Source organism: Tenrec ecaudatus, chromosome 15, assembly GCF_050624435.1.
Source record: "Tenrec ecaudatus isolate mTenEca1 chromosome 15, mTenEca1.hap1, whole genome shotgun sequence".
NCBI classification, from domain to species: Eukaryota; Metazoa; Chordata; class Mammalia; order Afrosoricida; family Tenrecidae; genus Tenrec; species Tenrec ecaudatus.
This window is the reverse complement of record NC_134544.1, coordinates 77323048-77340317: the sequence shown is the minus strand read 5'-3', so window position 1 is coordinate 77340317 and position 17270 is coordinate 77323048. Positions and strand designations below refer to the sequence as shown.

Sequence of the window (17270 nt, the reverse complement as noted above, 5' to 3'; positions counted from 1 at the left end):
GCAAGAAGTGAGGCACCTGTAGAAGCTGTATACTAACATCTTACTGGAGGGCAGTTGTGGAAAAAATTCTATCTGGAAATTGTGCATTTCAGCTCTAGCTTTATCCTTGGGACTTGTGGAGGTTTTCTTCTAACACTAGTACTGGTCTTCCAAGCCCTGAAGTCAGGAGTAAAGAGATAAGGCTGCTTTAATCCAGGTTCTCTTTTCCACAATAAAGAAATTGAGGGTGGGGAAGGGAAGGGATAAAGGAGAGCAGATAGAAAGGAAGTCAAGAGGAAAATGTTTTGAAACTGTGGTAGCAATTGTACAGTGATTGAACTATGAAATGTTATATCTGTAAGAGCTCCCCCCAAAAAGATTAAACATATATATTGAAAATTTTACATGACTTTTATAGCCTGATATTGATCAATCATACAATCATGTACACTGATGAACGTAACATTTGGGGAAATTGTCAGTAGGTGGGAAATGTGACCTCCATGACAGAAAGGATATGCAAGTTTAGCAATAAAAATGTGAGATGAATGATGAATTCATACCAAATTTCTTATTAAACAACAGAAATGGAAACTATACATATGGATATTTCTGAATGGAACACATGAAAATCAAATCAACCACATCCCTAGAAAGAAATGGTGGAGAAGCTCATTAGTCAAAACATGTCCAGGGGTTAACTGTGGAACAGACCATCAATTGCTCAAATCCAAGTAGAAGCTAACCAAAATACCTAGATCACAGAGCTGAGAGACTATGTAAAGAATAAACTGGAGTAATAAAAGACTGATGACTGAAGACTAATGACTGAGACCAGATGAGTTCTGGGATGACACAAAAGAAATCATACATTTAGAAATCAAAAGGATACTTCAAAGACAAAAAAGAAAAGAGAATGATATTGATTATTCTATGCATTGTTTGAATTACAGTAAAAAATTCTGTTGGAATGTCCTGCAAAAATGTTCTTTAGAAGCAGCAAAGGTCATCTTTTGGGTTGAGGACCTGTTAAGAAGGGGTGGGCCTAAAGAAGGCACACTGCATAGTAAAGAATATAAAGCAGACATACGCTTAAGGAAAAATCCAAGAATACAGGATGTTAAAAATGCCCTTTCCACTTACAAAGTTATTGGAGGAACAGGCAACTTAAAAAAAAATCTTACATGACGCAGGCGGCCATGGTGCGATTCAAGCACAGGTGAGCCAATCCGGCCCGGCCCCTGGACCCCCAACCCTCAGTCCTGCGCTCATCTCCCTCCTGCCACAGGAACAATTAGAACGTGCCAGAAGTTCCTGATTCAGTACAACGAAGACAGCTGTTGGGACTGCTGCAGAACTGCACTGACAGAGGAGCACGGAAGCCATCCTGAAATCCTCTCCAGGAAGCTGTTGGAAGAGCCAGACAGGAGCTTTCTGACAGTGGCGGTGAGGAACCTGCAGTGGCCCCCAGTGAGCCTGTGCTTCCCAGTCCCAGGCAGACTCCGGGTCTGCCTCAGCAGCGCACTCAGCTTTCCAGAGGCAGCATCTTCGGCCACAGCTCCAAACTGACTGAAGGGAAACAAATCCAAGTCATCTTCGTCAGGTTGTATGCAGGCCGTCTGGGAAAAGTAGCCCTGCTATTTTAGGCAGTTTTGTACTTAGCTGTCTGACAGGTCTGGTTTCTGAAGCGTTTTGCATCCTGTGGTCAAAGTCCATTGTGCCTGCACTCCCAACCCGTCCCCTCCTTCCTCCCATGTGTATGCGCGTGTGCACACATTGGAAAGCGGCCTGTGTGATACTAGATGAAGTGTGAACAATTGGATTTCACTTTGAACGTCTCTTGGGTGGGTCCTAAGCAGAGCAGGTCACTTAGAATTAAAGTATTTGTACTTTTCTAAGAAAAACAAAACAAAATCTTACAGGTAGAAAAAAATTGAAGGTGCAGTGCAAAATTATATGCTAAGCTGATAACAATTTTCTTGCTAGGAAGGTGACTTTAGATACCTGAAAATAACCGAAGTCATAAATGTGTTTCACCAAAAGGAGCAAACTATGGAGAAACATGTCTGTTAAAGAATTCCAACAGACAAGGCAATTTGACCGTCTCTAAAAGAAAATAGAAAGAACTTATTTCACCAGAATGAAGAAAACTTTAAAGAACCAGGAGAACAAATGAGAAAATGGACACCAAAATCTTTAGAGAAACTCCAAGGTGGGGAGCTAAGAAAGCACAAAGGAGGCCCATTTATGGTTCGAGTTGAACATCCAAGATGGTGCTCCATCTGTTTGGAGAGAGGCTTGCAAGATGGATATTCAAAATAAGAGAGACGCATATAAGAGAGGGAAAGTTTTGAGAATCTTAAAGAAAGAAAATTATGGAAGCAAACATACAATACTATAAATCAAATAAATGGAAATTTAATCTCATTTAGAGCTACAGGGGTACTTTTCTTAACTGCTAGGAAAAGTGAGTGCTCACATTCAAAGAAGCACAGACTTTTATGCATTTTCCAACATCTATCATGGATGTGAGGCCCTCTGCCCGTTGAATCAATACCCCCAGCCTATTACCCTTAAGGTATTTTGACTATACACCTGATAAAATTCCACTATAGCTTGTTTCTAATACCGACCACAGTTCTCCTTGTTACAATTGAGAGACAGATTCTGGGGTGACAACTAGATAACCTGTTCATGAGAAATTGCACAATCTTAGACACACCAAAATTAACCTAAAGTTTGTAAAGCCTGCAGAATGTTGTATTTCTAGGAAAATAATGTTCAAAGGAACAAAGTGTTCTCTCAAGGGCAGAAGACCCAACCCACTAACTTAAGACCAGAGGATGCAATGAGAATCTACCTCTTTGAGAACACCACAGACACTGCAAAAATTTTAACACATAAGACAGGAAACGCCAATGACGAGGTCAATGACTTGAGAATTCTCCTCACCAATGGAAACCAGGTTGTGATAGTTCTCCAACATCACATCCTGATATAGGGTCTTCTGAGCAGGGTTCAGGAGCTGCCATTCCTCCCAGGTGAACTTTACAGCCACATCGTTGAATGTCAGTGATTCCTGTAGAAAGAGGAGTCGATTTAATGGCGTATTTTATACTTGAAGATTTTAAAAATATATCTTACAGTAAAGAAAGCAAAACAGTAAGAAAAACTATTGTGACAGTGCATTCCATAATGTGTGGAAAACTGAGGACTTGGTAAAAAGTATTTGACCTTATTTCTACATTCGCAATTATGAGGACAGAACACGAGTCCTATTTCCAGAAAGGTCCCCACTGTTCTAAGAAATGTTTTCAAATACACATTCATATAGCTCTCCATTAAGGAGCAGTGTTAAAGGAATTACCATAGTAGATGAACAGTTTCCGTGCCTGGCTACTTCACTGTGCCTGAAGGTTATTTGTAGATCAGAGAAATCAGGTTCCATAGCTAAGCCACCATAAATGTCACAAATACCTGGGGAGGGCTCAGGGTGGGATTGAAATCAACTAGCACTAGGTCAACAGGGTGACTCACCATCCTGCTTATTATGTTACCCGCTGATGATAGTACCCACTGACTATGTACACGCTAACTGCATGACGTGCACGCCTATGGAAAGATCTGTAAACTCCAGTACATATACCCATTGGAAAATACATTCACTTTCTCAGTCCTGACATAGGTTGAGGAGCCCCGTGCCACACTGGTCAGTCTTTAATATTTGCCACAATTGCAATGTCGTTCCTGAGAATCACTGTTCGAGTATAGCGGACTCCCGTGCTCTATAATAATGCACCCACTCATAACATTAGAACTTTGAGGTCCAGTGAAACTATCTGAATGAGCTAGAAATAGCCAAGATTTATACTTGCACAAAGTAGATAAACACCTGTTTATTATCAAATGGAATTAGGACTTCTAGCAGTATCAGTGTCAACAATTATCAGGAAGAGTTCAGATGGGGGAGGTCAAACATACCTCAACTCTCCACATTTTTGTTAACTCTTAATCAAGTCATTCCTCCCACAGCACTCTATGTCTCATTGATAATCTGTTGCTACGGTCACACAAAACTCAACAGATTAAAGTGGTCTATTAATGAACAAGGTAAAACTCGGGTTCAGGAACAAAAAGATATAACTGAGAACCAAGATCAAAATGTTCATAGGCAATATCTCCCTTCCTGGATGCAGTAGAACTTTCTAAGCTCTTAAATGTCACCTTAGGACAAGCTCCTCATGACAACCTTAGGACAAATTCTTCGCAGCCACTTTCAGACCAGATTGCCTTAACTTTAATTGCAAGGTCCTCTTGCAACTGCCATCTTCCACCACATGCTCTCCAAGGGGTCTTCGTAGTTTTGTTGGGTGGACCTCTGGAGCCCTCCTAACCTTGCCTAGGCAGGGAAGGTGCTAGGTTGACCCAAGAAGCCATCATATCAAGAGGGAGAGAGAGAGAACTGCCTGCACGCATGGTATGAGAAGAGACAGTGAGACATTGGTTTGTTGATTTGGCTTTGTTAGACCCTGAAGCCACATAGTTCACATTGATCCCATGGATTAGGGATTTGCCAATTTCAAGAAATGCTTGAGCCATTTCCTTGAACACCTGTGAACCCACTGTGTGACCTGACTTGAGAACTTCCCCTACTCCATGAGTCAACAGCTTGCGGTATGACTTTCCCATTTGGGTTCCTCATCCCCTGCAACTTATTATCTGACCAGATTCAACAACTTCACTTTGTGAGGCAGTGGACTGTTGTCTGCCCTGATGATCTGGTTCATCAGCCTTTGCAAACACATGAATGAGGAGAACCGTACAGATTGATCCCTGACCTCTATACAGATTAGGGACTCACCAGAATCCACATCTTGACGAGGTATTTGTTTACTTGATGAATATTTAGCTTTGTGAGATGCTACAAAGTAAATCATGGAACACCGTGAACCTCTATCTCATAGGCACTCACTCATCTACTGCTGGTTCTGCAAAATGAACGTTAATATTCATGGTTCAAGAGCTAGACTGATGGAGATAATGACCAGGGCAGAAGGGACACAGTGACAGAGTCAATGGTTACAGGTCCAGAAAGGACTTTTCAGCCAAGATAGTGGGGCAGGCAGGCAAGATCAAGAGGAGGATATCCCCCAAGGAGATGAGAGAAGGCTAGACAGATGGAACTATGAAATGAGCCTGCCTCCGTGGGTAAAATGTCTGAGGGACCGAAAAAACAAGCCTGCCCTGAAGAAGAGCAAAATTTTCTATATGGCTCTTTAATATGAATCCCAATGTGCAGCCTATTCATTCTGATACCAAATTATATGCTGTTACTTAATAAAACTTGTACCTGTGGCTCTGGACTGTACATTTGCATAGGGCCACTGCAAAAAGTTAATGAGCACAGTAGGAGAGGACTGTGGGAACAATAACTGGTGCCATCACTGGAAAAGTATGGAGAGTACAGGTATGCTTAAGCTCTGCCTCATATGAATCCGACCTGACGTTGATGGTTGATTCTCTCTCCTGCATCTATAGTTAGAGGAGGGGAGAAGATGTCAATCATTTTTGAACCACTATTGGCTGAGGTTAAAAATTTGGGTTTTCAATTTTAGATTCATTAATGAAAATGCGGCTCTTTGGGAGATTATGTAACACATCACCTTCAGAAAGAAGCATTAAAGAAACTTAGTCAAACAAAAATCCCATGGAATACAGACACTTCTAAAGAAATGATCTTATTTCCCCTTAAAAACTAGGCATAGCCTATAATTTGAATGACTGCCATAGTTTGGCCATAGAATGATTTAGATGATAACGTGATCCCAAGAATCTTCAGAGACGCATTATGTTCAATGTCAATAGTTTAGTTTTAATCCTATGATCTATCTATTCCTAATCTCAAGCCCAATGCTGAAATCAGAGTTCAAGTTTATCTCTAACGTCTACAATTTCAAATTTCCACTTTTCCAATGAACTGGATCTGTATTATGCAGGTTTCCACAATCCCAGTATGAAATATAGAAAAGGATAAAACACATCAGAATCACCTGGGCCTTGGTCATTTTCTTCGGTCCTTAGAACACTGCCAGCAACTGGGATACTCTATGTTTGTCTTATCTGGATCAGCAATAAAGATGTTCACAAATTTCAATCTCTTATGAGGACATCCCAGAAATAATAATACCAAAATCAGGAACTTCTTCCTCCTTCCTGTACGCCGCTGCTGGTGATACACAATCTGCAAGCTGATGGGAGAATACAATGTGAATAACACATAATCTGTAGGTCCAAAAGCTATAACAATTCCCTTCCTCTTATTGCACAAAGTCCTCAATACTGTTAACTGTGCCCTTACTGAGTGATGGAAAAATGATTTTATCATGAGCAATAAAATCTAAAACTCATAACCTTCAGACATGTGAGTAAAGATGGCTTTATAATAAATAGAGATTGGACAATCAAACATACATTGGACAAAGTCAAATAAGCTGTCCAAAAGAAACAAAAAGCAGGATCCCTACCTCACAGCACACGTAACTATCAATTCCTTACTGTGTGATTCTCAAGGAGAATGATAAATCAATGAACCTTGAAGATGGTTATGTTAATTAAAGCAGCTGGAAACATTTTGAAAGGGCTATATAAAAAAGCTAGTATAAAGTGAACACTATTTTCTAGAGGAACTATACATTGTAAAATCACTTTAGAAACACTGTGAAACTCCCCATCAAGTAGAGTTAGATGAATAAGCTGTTGATGGGACACAGGAGAACTGCTCGACAGAGTTTCAAAGACTATAAAGACATGACAAGCAGTTAATAGGTATGTACCTCTAACCTGGAGATTAGCAGTCCAACCCTTAACACATGTCAAAACAAGGGTTCCATATAAACACTTATATATCATCTATTACATTGAATTTTTTTTATATACAGCTTTCCTCAAGTTCCTAAATGCTTCTTTTCCCCCTCAACCCCAACCCCAAGTATCATGATCTGAATTCTACTTTGCAAGTAGGGATAGAGCAGAGGATGTACACTGGTGCAGACAGGAGTTGGAAGCACAGGGAATCCAGGGCGGATGAAACCTTCAGGGTCAGGGGAGTGAGTGGTGATACTGGGAGGGTAGAGGGAGAGGGGTTGGAAATAGGGAACCGATTACAAGGATCAATATGTGACCTCCTTCCTGGGGGACGGACAACAGAAAAAGGGGTGAAGGGAGATGTCGGGCAGGGCAAGATATGACAAAACAATAATTTATAAATTATCAAGGGCTCATGTGAGAGGGGGGAGCGGGAGGGAGGGGAAAAATAGGGGACCTGATGCAAAGGGCTTAAGTGGAGAGAAAATGTTGTGAAAACGATGAGGGCAAAGATTGTACAGATGTGCTTTACACCACTGATGTATGCATGGACTGTGATAAGAGTTGTATGAGCCCCTAATAAAACATTTTAAAAAAATAGATTGAAATTTATGTGCAGATTTTGGAATGAAGTAAGAAGTATATATCCCCATAGTGAGTGCACTTTTGAATCCAAAGATAAATGATGTTTTAATGTAGCATTATTTGTGGTAACCTAATGCAGTTTGACAGTTGACCTAGGCAGGCCCGTAGAGAGGAGCTGGCTGGAAAGGAGTGCAGGCAATCTACTTCAAAGGCATTCTCCCCTGGGGGAAGATGATCTACATCTTTGGATAATTATCAGAAAGGATTCAATGGAGACCTAATCAAAGCGGGGACACAGCAAACAGACACTCTGTTGTCACTGTCATCAGCAACCCAAACCTAAAACCCAACTCACTGCCATCAAGCGGGTTCCTGCTACAGCAACCCTTTAGGAGGTGGACCTGCCCCTGGTGAGTTTCTGAAACTGTAGCCCTTTACAAGAGTAGAAACCCTGTCTTTCCCCCAGGTGTTACTTGTAATTCTGAACTGCTGACCCTGCAGGTAGAAGCCCAATCTGTAACCACTAGGCCTTTTGCAAATTGACTACTTACCCAGTGAATTCTATCATTCAGGGAGATGAGATGAGACATTGGACCATGATGGACAGGACAGCATGGGCCCCTGTACACTGGCGCTCTCCTGGGGTCAGACCCCAGGAAGCATGGATCCCTACTTCCCCTCAAGCTCCTCCACCCTGGCCCCACCCCCAGGAGCCCCAGGGTTGCTCACCCTGCTTGGAGTCAGGTGAATGGATCTGGTTCACAACCCAGTCAGAAGTTGAAATCTTTCTTGTGAGGCTTCAATGTGCAAGACAGTAGTAACAGACTTCTAGCTCCATAGACTGGACTGCATTTCTCAGTGCCAAATCTTTGTTGATGAGCAGACAATTTTGAGAAACATGTCAAGTTCTTGGCCTATACTTCTTGAGCTAAATAGTGACCACCCCGAACCCTTGGAATCAAAACCATGCCCTTATCTGAGGGTGCTTGCATTAAAAACAGAGCCCACTCTACATTTACAGAGCAATTTTACCAATTTCTCAAATATAATTATCAACTTTGGATCCACATCCTATATGTATACAATATTCATTTTCAGAATAAAGTGCAAGTATTTTTTTTAATAAATCATTTTATCGGGGCTCATAAGACTCTTATCACAATCCATACATACATCAATTGAGGAAAGCACCCTTATACATTCGTTGCCCTCATCATTCTAAAAATTTGCCTTCCACTTGGGTTCCAGGAATCAGCTCATTTTCATTTTAACCCCTCTCCCTCCCTCACCACTCCCCCCTCCCTCATGAACCCTTAATAATTTATAAATTATTATTTTATCTTATCTTACACTGCCCGGAGTCTTCCCTCACCCACCTTCCTGTTGCTCATCCCCCAGATAGGAGGTTACATGTAGATCCCCCAGATCGGTTCTCCCTTTCTACACTCCCTTCCCTCCAAGGTACAAGTATTTAAGGCCTCATAATTCTCAAGCTTCATTGAAGGTAAACATCTTCCTTCACCAGAAATCTAACTTTAAAAGGAATATTTTGTGAAGAATGTTCTCTACCAGCCAGTACTACCCCAAAGACTATAACCCTTGACATATTTGGCGAATGTGATCAAGTTGAATAATGCTCTTACATGCCACTCCAACTGATGCTTAGCTTTTCATCATGTTTAACCTTCTCCAATCTGCTTGCATCCTTTGTATTCTTTACAATATCTATTATGTGTGAAGAAATGCCTATGGTTGGGTAGCACATTTAAGTGCAACACTATGGTAATTACAGAAACTTCTTGTGGAGGTGGACAACAAGTGACAGAGAGACACCAATAGGACATCGAGATGCACGTTGGCCAAGACAGAGATATCCTAAACAAGAAAACAAGCCAGGCGAATCCTTACGTGCTACTCTTTTAAGCTCTTCTGCTTACTGATGTCCAATTTAAAAGCCTTTGGGAAAGACTGCAGCCTACAGTCAAGGAATGGCAAGGGGTAGGGAGATGGGTGATCCCAAGAGCCAAGGTGAGGCCAGAAGCTTAAAAGTACAATGTGGATCCAGGGAAGAAATGACTGATCAACGATTTTGTAATCTTGGCCTACATTCTGGATTCCAAGCTTTCTAGGTAACGCTGACAGATGGCAAACAGCAAAAACTGTAGGAGTGGGCTTATTGGCTTGGGTTCTAGGATGTCCCATCCATAGTCTTGGTCTGCTAGGGAGAAGAGGAAAAGCTAGTGCCTAGACTTGAGCTGGTGAAACATGTTCCACCAGGACCCAGTTCGGCAGGACAACAAAATGAATGTGGTGGGAAGAGGCAATGGTGTGATAAAGTAGTGAGGCATTAGCCTGAGTGGTTAGTTGGATATCATTGTCACTTCCCTTTTGTAACCCCCAGGGTGTCTCTGAACGCAGGGCTGTGAGGTTGCAGTTATAGGATAAGGGGTGTAGACTAGTGCTCCTCTAAAACAAATCAGCAAGTCAGACAACTAGAGAAAAGCGCAATTTGTTTTAGACTCTGTCATGTATACCAGTCATGAAGCTTACTTTGAATATAATGCTCACCATTGCACCGGGTGTTAACCACAGGTTTCAACTCTAGCGCCTTACATTGGTTGGTAGCAGAGTAAAGTTGGCTTCCAGGCCCCTCCTGAGCAACATTCTTAATTTAAGCTTGATTAAGTTTTAATGCCTTCCAGAAATACTGATAACTTATGCGAAAAATACAAAAAAACAGAATGGTGATAGTAACCGTTGAGATCAATAGCTACATTGTATACATGCCTTATTATGCTTATTTAGAGTATTTCAGAGGAAGGATCTTACTTTGAGGACTAGGTGCACATCACCCAAATCATGGTATTGTCAATTGCCTCTTATGTATTGGCAGCTGAACACTGCATAAGGAAAACTGGAGAATTCATTTATTTGAGTTATACTGCTGGCTAAGAACACTGAAATAACATTGGTGTCCAAAAGCACAAACCAATCTGTCTTTGAAGAAGTAAGCTCAGAGTGCTAGTTAGAGTCAAAGATAGTAAGCGTTCCTATTACATACTTTGGACAATGTTGTCAGAAAGGAGCAGTCCCTGGAGAAGGATATTGTATGTGGTAAAGTAGAAGGTCAGGGATAAATAGGAATCCCCAACTAAATGAACAGACACAGTGACGACAACAACGGTTCATCCTAAACAGTGAGTCTGGCATAGAAGACTGTGTTTCCTTCTGTTGTGTACTGGGTCCCTATGATATGGAGTCAACTCAGTGACACCTAACAACAACCACCTCAGAAACCACTAATCAGTACCCAAGACAAGCACAAAATACCAGTGTGTAAGTTATATTTACAAAAGTTATTTCCATGGTAACTGATGCCAAACCTTTCATGTGACATTTGCTGGAACATAAGCTCTCTTATTAAAAAGAAGGAATGGGTTTGGTGTGTGTGTGTATGTGTGTGTGTGTGTGTAACAAAGTAATGACAAAATCACTGAGGTCTATCATCACTGAATCAAAATTAAATTCCATGAGAAACATCAAGGTTAACTATAAGATAGGTTAAAGTTGAAGATTCTGGTAGCTAGAGACCAGAGTATTCATACAGTATGAATAATCACTTTGTGTTGTGTTATTTAAGCTCAAGTTATTGGGTACAAACATAACCATGATTGTGAGAGTACATTACTAACATTTTCTATGAGACCAGTAATAAGCTGATACCAAGGTCAGATGATACTTCAAGAAAACTGTAGACTGATATTGGTAATGGATCTACATGAAAAAGTTCTTAAAATTATTGGAAATTGAGTCAGACAACACATCCAAATAATTATATACCACAATTAATTGAAATCTGTCCTAGAGTTGATTTAACATCAAATAAGCACTGTTATATACCAAAAAATATAAACAAATTATCTTTTTTATACTACAAAAGAATTGATAATTATCAATTATCTAAATAGACACATAAAACATACCAAACAAAATCAAAGGCTTTTAATGTTAAGGGAAAAAACCCTCCACAAATCTAACATAAAATGGGTATACTTCAATAGGTTAATATGCTAATAAACATTGCTTTTTTTAAAAAAAGGTCAAAATGTCAGACTTAGAAAAACTACAAAAATATCCACTTTCACCAGATATTAAAAACTGACTGTATATTAAAACTACAGTAATCAAAATAAGATTTCTTTAAGGACAAGGCTGCCAAAGAGAAATAAAAATTCCTCTAAACATAAATTAATGATTGTATCCATGAAATCTTTAAGATATGCCATAAATAGGTAATAAATATAAAAACGTAGGCTACATTTCAATACGTAAAAATAACTTTGGGAACTTAATTCACAAACCATCAATTGCTAAACAACAGCTCCCAGACTATTAACCCTTACACCTTAACATGCTGAGCATCCTGACAACACACTGATAATCTTCCCAAACACTGAAACCCTAACTACCTGAAAAGCCCCTCACCATCCAGAATGGCTATTAATACCCTGAGCACTCCCTGATAGCAAAAACCAATTAAAAAAATTTAGCCTAATTCATTTATTCCAATTTAAAAAATCAGGAACACAACTTGGAATATATTCTATAACCTAAATCCTAACTATATAACTCAAAGTCTCAAATTGAGGAACCAACTCCCAAACTGTACTGTTTAAATCATAGCTCTACATCTTTATACCATAATACATAAGCCGTAAGCAACTGCAAACATAAGCTGTCAGGCAGGACACATTCTAAACATAAAGCCCTTTACCAGACGTCTTGATTTTTAACAATTTTTCTCACCTCCCGCGGTGTTTTTAAAAAGTCGCGATTTTTGGAAAGAATGCATGACAAGCTAGAGTATCCGGTTTTTGGCTGCCATGTGGCTATTTCACCAGGATCTGAGTTTGATCAATGGTGTCCTGCTGGTATCTTGCTTTACCAATGTTAAAATCTGGTCACCTTACTTTAATCTCTCCATTAACATCTGACTCCTGACACTTATGTTCTATTTCTATCCATTGACTCTTGTTCTTGAACCAGGAACATTAATCCCAGGACCTAATTCCAATCTTACCTACAGATTCTGACTCTAGCACCCTACAACCCTAAATTGAACCCAAATCTAACCCATCAAGAAAGTCACATTGCTAGGTATGTATGTGGAGCTATCTTCTCTCTCAGACTTTACCTAAATGTAGGGAACTAATAAGGTAGGTAGACAGACAAAACCAGGAATCACAGGCACATTTTCAGTAAACTATTAAATCATTTTCTTTTCTTTTTTTTAACTATTAAATCATTTTCATCTAATTCATGGTAGTTGGCAAAATAAACTGGTTGATAAATGTTTATATATGATAACAACAACATGTCCATATGACAGGTGTCTTGTGGATCTCCCCTCTACTCTGTCCTGGCCTCAAGGAGTCTTTTCTGCTATCGGACATATGCAAGGATGTTACCCAATAAGCAAGGTGCCTGAGGGTTCAGTTGTACTGATTTATTAATTTATACATCCCAATTTCATCTGGTTTCTTCCTCAAAGATGTAGCGAAACCCATGATCAATAAGGCATATTAATTACTTCTTAATTTTGTCACCGACCCCTTCCCTCCCCTCATTCCCACAGGACACTCAGGTCACAAAAGATGCAGGAGGCAGAAAATTAAAGGTACATACATAGGAAGCATTGTATCCACTTTTCAAAACTAACATTGGCCTTTTACTGAGACCTAGGGAAAGGGCTCAGTGAATGATTTTATATACCTCCTCTACCAGTGTGCACTGATAACCCGAAAATATCTGACTCCAGTCAATCTTTAGATCTGTGTGAACCAACAGCTTAACCTCACAGGACATACTTCAAGTGGGGCTGTATCTTCACCCCAAACTGGAAACATGTCAATCCTAAGGATACTCTGTGTGTCCAGTGCCAGGGACTCCCTGTCAGAGCACACTGGGGTTCTCCTCTCACTGAGAAAAGTAAGTCCTCAAATACTTCCTCATGATAACAACAGCGGGGCAACCCCTCTCGGACCTAACCTGTGAAATGCTGACCGGACACCCTGGGCACATGGATATCTCAATGAACTCTGAAATGAAAGTGAGAACTTGGTATGGGCCAATTAGCAACTAAGAAGTCATTAGTGGAGAATGATTAAAGCAGCAAATGTACAAATGTCCTTGACACAATGGATGGATGTATGGATGTGATAATAATTCTACGAGCCCCAATAAAATGATTTTTTTAAAAAAGAAGGATTTATGAACTAAAGTCCAGTTTAGTCCAATGAGAGAATGCTATGGATAAAGACAAAAAAGCAAAACTTTCTTCAGAACAAGAATAACTAGACGGCTTGAGGCAAGATTTAGACAAACTCGAGAGTCCCTCTGGCCAGCTATATTGGGCACAAGAATCCTAGGGAGCATCATCAAAGCTCGGGGGGAAAACTATTTTTCAATATAGATTTTTAAAACCAGCCATACTATCAACAGGAGAGCACCCCAAACCTCCCAAAATAAAGGGATTTTCAGCCATGGAAAAAAATAAATAAAAGAAGTCACTAGTGGACACATCACGGCCAGGATGATGGCACAGGTCTGAATACCTTTGACTGTAACCACAGGGGCTTCCAGAGGCAAAAGACATTGTTTCTCCCTGAGCCTGTTATTACATACCTACTGGAGGAGGGTACCTGGCCTAGGATAGGCCCGCGTGCACAGGTTCCAGGGTCTTTTACCATCCAAGAAGCACAAAACTGCCAAACAAGAATGATCTACTATCTTTCCACACAGCATAGCCTGATCTGAGATCCACATCTGTCCCAATTTCACCACGTCGAATAATCTGTCTCCAGGATCACCTTGGTCTGAGCTCCAACTGGGAAATAAAGGGGATGCTAGAGACAGATTAAATGGTAACCACCCAGAATTACTTCAGCAAGATCAATAAATCAATATAATTTTTCTTCCAGGTGCCTTCCTTTTCGGAACAGCCATCATGGGGCTTGGAGTGGATTACCTAATATAAACTGATGCTTGTGCTAAGAATATGCAGACTTCATGAAGACCTGATTAGTCATCTATAGAGAAGGTGCCAAGGATGAGCTATATCTGTGAATCCATAGCGGAATGGGGGACATGGCCAGTTAGTACTGTGGGAGACATGGTGAGGGAAGTCAGTGTGAACCCAGGAACAAACCTCACCTTCAGGAACGGGCTACAGAGGGTGCTGATGAACAAGTGAGCACAAGAACCAGCCTCTGAGGCAGGTAGAGAGGGGTTGACAGGGTGGGTTTCCTGTTCTGAATTTCATCGTTTTCTCCAAGAAAACATCTCTATTTGTATTCTTATGTTCCAAAGCCCTGAGATCTATAAATTCAATCATCGGGCTTCCTTAGAAGTTAAAAAAACTGCATGTGAACTATTTGCCTTCAGAGATCATCACATCAGTCAGAACCAGTTTTCATTTAGGAGAAAGTATAGAAACTGATGACCAGAAAAGATGGTGCTAACTGCAGGTCTGAAGGGAGTGACCTCACTTGGGTTGTACACAGACCCTAGAAAAGCAGCTGCCTTAGAGAAGTGCTGAACTTGTCTTATAATTCTGTTCCTCCCTCATAGCTGTGAATATACCATTTGTAATAGGGGAAATGTTACTGTCTGACAGCAATGTCACAAGAATCTTCATTTTTATGGAGGTTCCTTAACAGCCCTTAACACCTTTCAAACAGTGAAGATGTGTGTTTACGGGCTGGAAGACAATGAACCTCTAATAATCAGGCCACACTCTAAACCTATACTGGAGAGAAGGGTACACACTGGAAACAGAGTTGCCTTGCTGAATAACACAAGTCTTTTAAAACACAGCATGAGCAAAAGTGCAATATTGTTCATATTAGGACCCAGAAATGTGGAATTAGATTCCACCCATGTTCTTAGGAAAGTCGTGGATTTAGAGTCCTGTAATTTTCTGTGTAGTGTTGAAGCTGCTCACATACTGATGAATGAACTAAAACAAAACATTTCTGTGCAAATAAACACAAAAATAATTCTCATTAAGAGTCACCATGTCAGAATAACGGGGTCAAAAAATGTGCTTGACACAATGGATGTATATATGGATTACGACAAGAGTTGTATGAGACCCCAATAAAATGATTTAAATAATAATAATAAATAAGAATCACCATGTCTATTATGCAAAACATGTCATCTTGGCAAGTCTACATTAGTCAGTGAAGAAGCCCTACTGCTCCAGTGCTTAAATGAGTGTCAGCTTGATGAAATGAAAGCAGTTGAGTCCCACGAGGTGGCAATCTGTTGAAATACAGATTACAGCCACGAAACCTGGAAAAGTTCAACGGCCCATGGCATCACTACCAAAATGCACTGGAGTGCCCATGAGAACAATAAACCAGTGAATAAAACAAGCCTTCTATCAAGGACACTTGGATAAAAGGTTAGAACATTTAAGTTCTACCATGCAGTGTGGCAGAGAAAATGGTCACCTATTTTAAATAAGATGAGATCTTACTTTATATAAGAATTATATATCTGGATGTTGCCTTTTACTAGAAACAATTATAGCACAGTTTTGAAAATTAGGAGCTAACATTGGGACATAGTTCTACCCAGTAAAATAAAAAAAAATTGAAAAAGAAAGTAACCAGAGCAAATAAATCAAAAGGATAAAAAGAATTTACATACTTAGAATTTGGTTGCAAGAAACATTTTCTGTATCCACTAGGATAGTGGTTGTTAACCTTCCTAATGCTGCGACCCTTTAATACAGTTCTCTTCACTTTGTGGTGCGCCCAACCATAAAATTATTTCCGTTGCTATTTCATAATTGTAATTTTGATACTGTTATGAATCATAATGTAATTATCTGCAGGATGTATTTTCCTCGCTACAAATTGATCATAACTAAAACAGTGATTAATCAGAAAACAATATGCATTATATATTGTGAAATGTTTATTTCTAATTACAAATAAAGGAAATTTTGTCTTGAATCATGGTGTATCATGAGTAAGAGTCTTCACCTCCGGGTATTCATATGTGGGCGTATATGCATGTGGGTGGACCTGGCAGGAGACAGAGGAGCAGTGTCTCAGGTCCTAAAACCATCTAAAATATGTGATTTGCCATGGTCTCAGGTAACACATGTTACCACCCCCGCCCTAAAGGGTTAACAACACACAGATTGAGAACCGCTGCACTAGGATAACTGATAAAGGACCGATTTAAATTCTATGTCACTGTGAAAATAAAATAGCAAAAAAAGTGCTGACCTTGAGGACATGTGTCACTAAAATATATTAATGCACAAAACCCAAACTCCCTGCGTTGAGTCAATTGACTCATAGTGACGCTATAGGAGAGAAGAACTACTCTGAATTTTCAAAACCAAACTCTTTACAGAGGAAGAAAACCTATTCTTTTTCCAGATTTATACATAAAAGGACCTGAAACATCAATCAATAATTGCTGGATTCTGCAAAACAAGAGAATATAAAAGAAAATAAAAAGTCCTACAAAAAATTGAGTGGACTTTACATCTGGGCCAGCAATGCACTAAGAGCCAAGAGGGATGGTATGGGAGTGATAGCAGTGGATTGAAGAGTGCAGTGATAAAGAGAATTGAGCCAAATAGGACAAATCTCTCATGTGAGGTTTATTTGGGGAGATATCCCCAAGTTGGATTCTTCACACTCCAAGTGGAAAGTTACAGCATCAGCAGAAATTAGGAGACAAGTCCCAGTGGGCTGTCTTAGAGATTAAAGTCTTAGCACCCCAGTTAGTAAAGGTGTATGGATGACAGTGACTGCCTA

The 17270-nt window shown here is 40.0% G+C and overlaps 1 long non-coding RNA gene across 2 annotated transcripts in view; it reads right to left on the bottom strand.

The window, feature by feature from the left end:
- The window catches only part of LOC142427869 (uncharacterized), a 36431-nt gene that overhangs the window by 17552 nt on the left and 1609 nt on the right, over nucleotides 1-17270 (bottom strand). Inside the window, exons 1-3 of one of the 2 annotated variants that reach the window (XR_012780103.1) lie at nucleotides 8158-8289; nucleotides 6030-6227; nucleotides 2932-3058 (exon numbers count right to left, since the gene is read on the bottom strand). This is a non-coding gene — a long non-coding RNA (uncharacterized LOC142427869). Of the gene's footprint in view, nucleotides 1-2931; nucleotides 3059-6029; nucleotides 6228-8157; nucleotides 8290-17270 lie in introns of those variants that run through there. The other variant, XR_012780104.1, reaches the window with a different exon arrangement.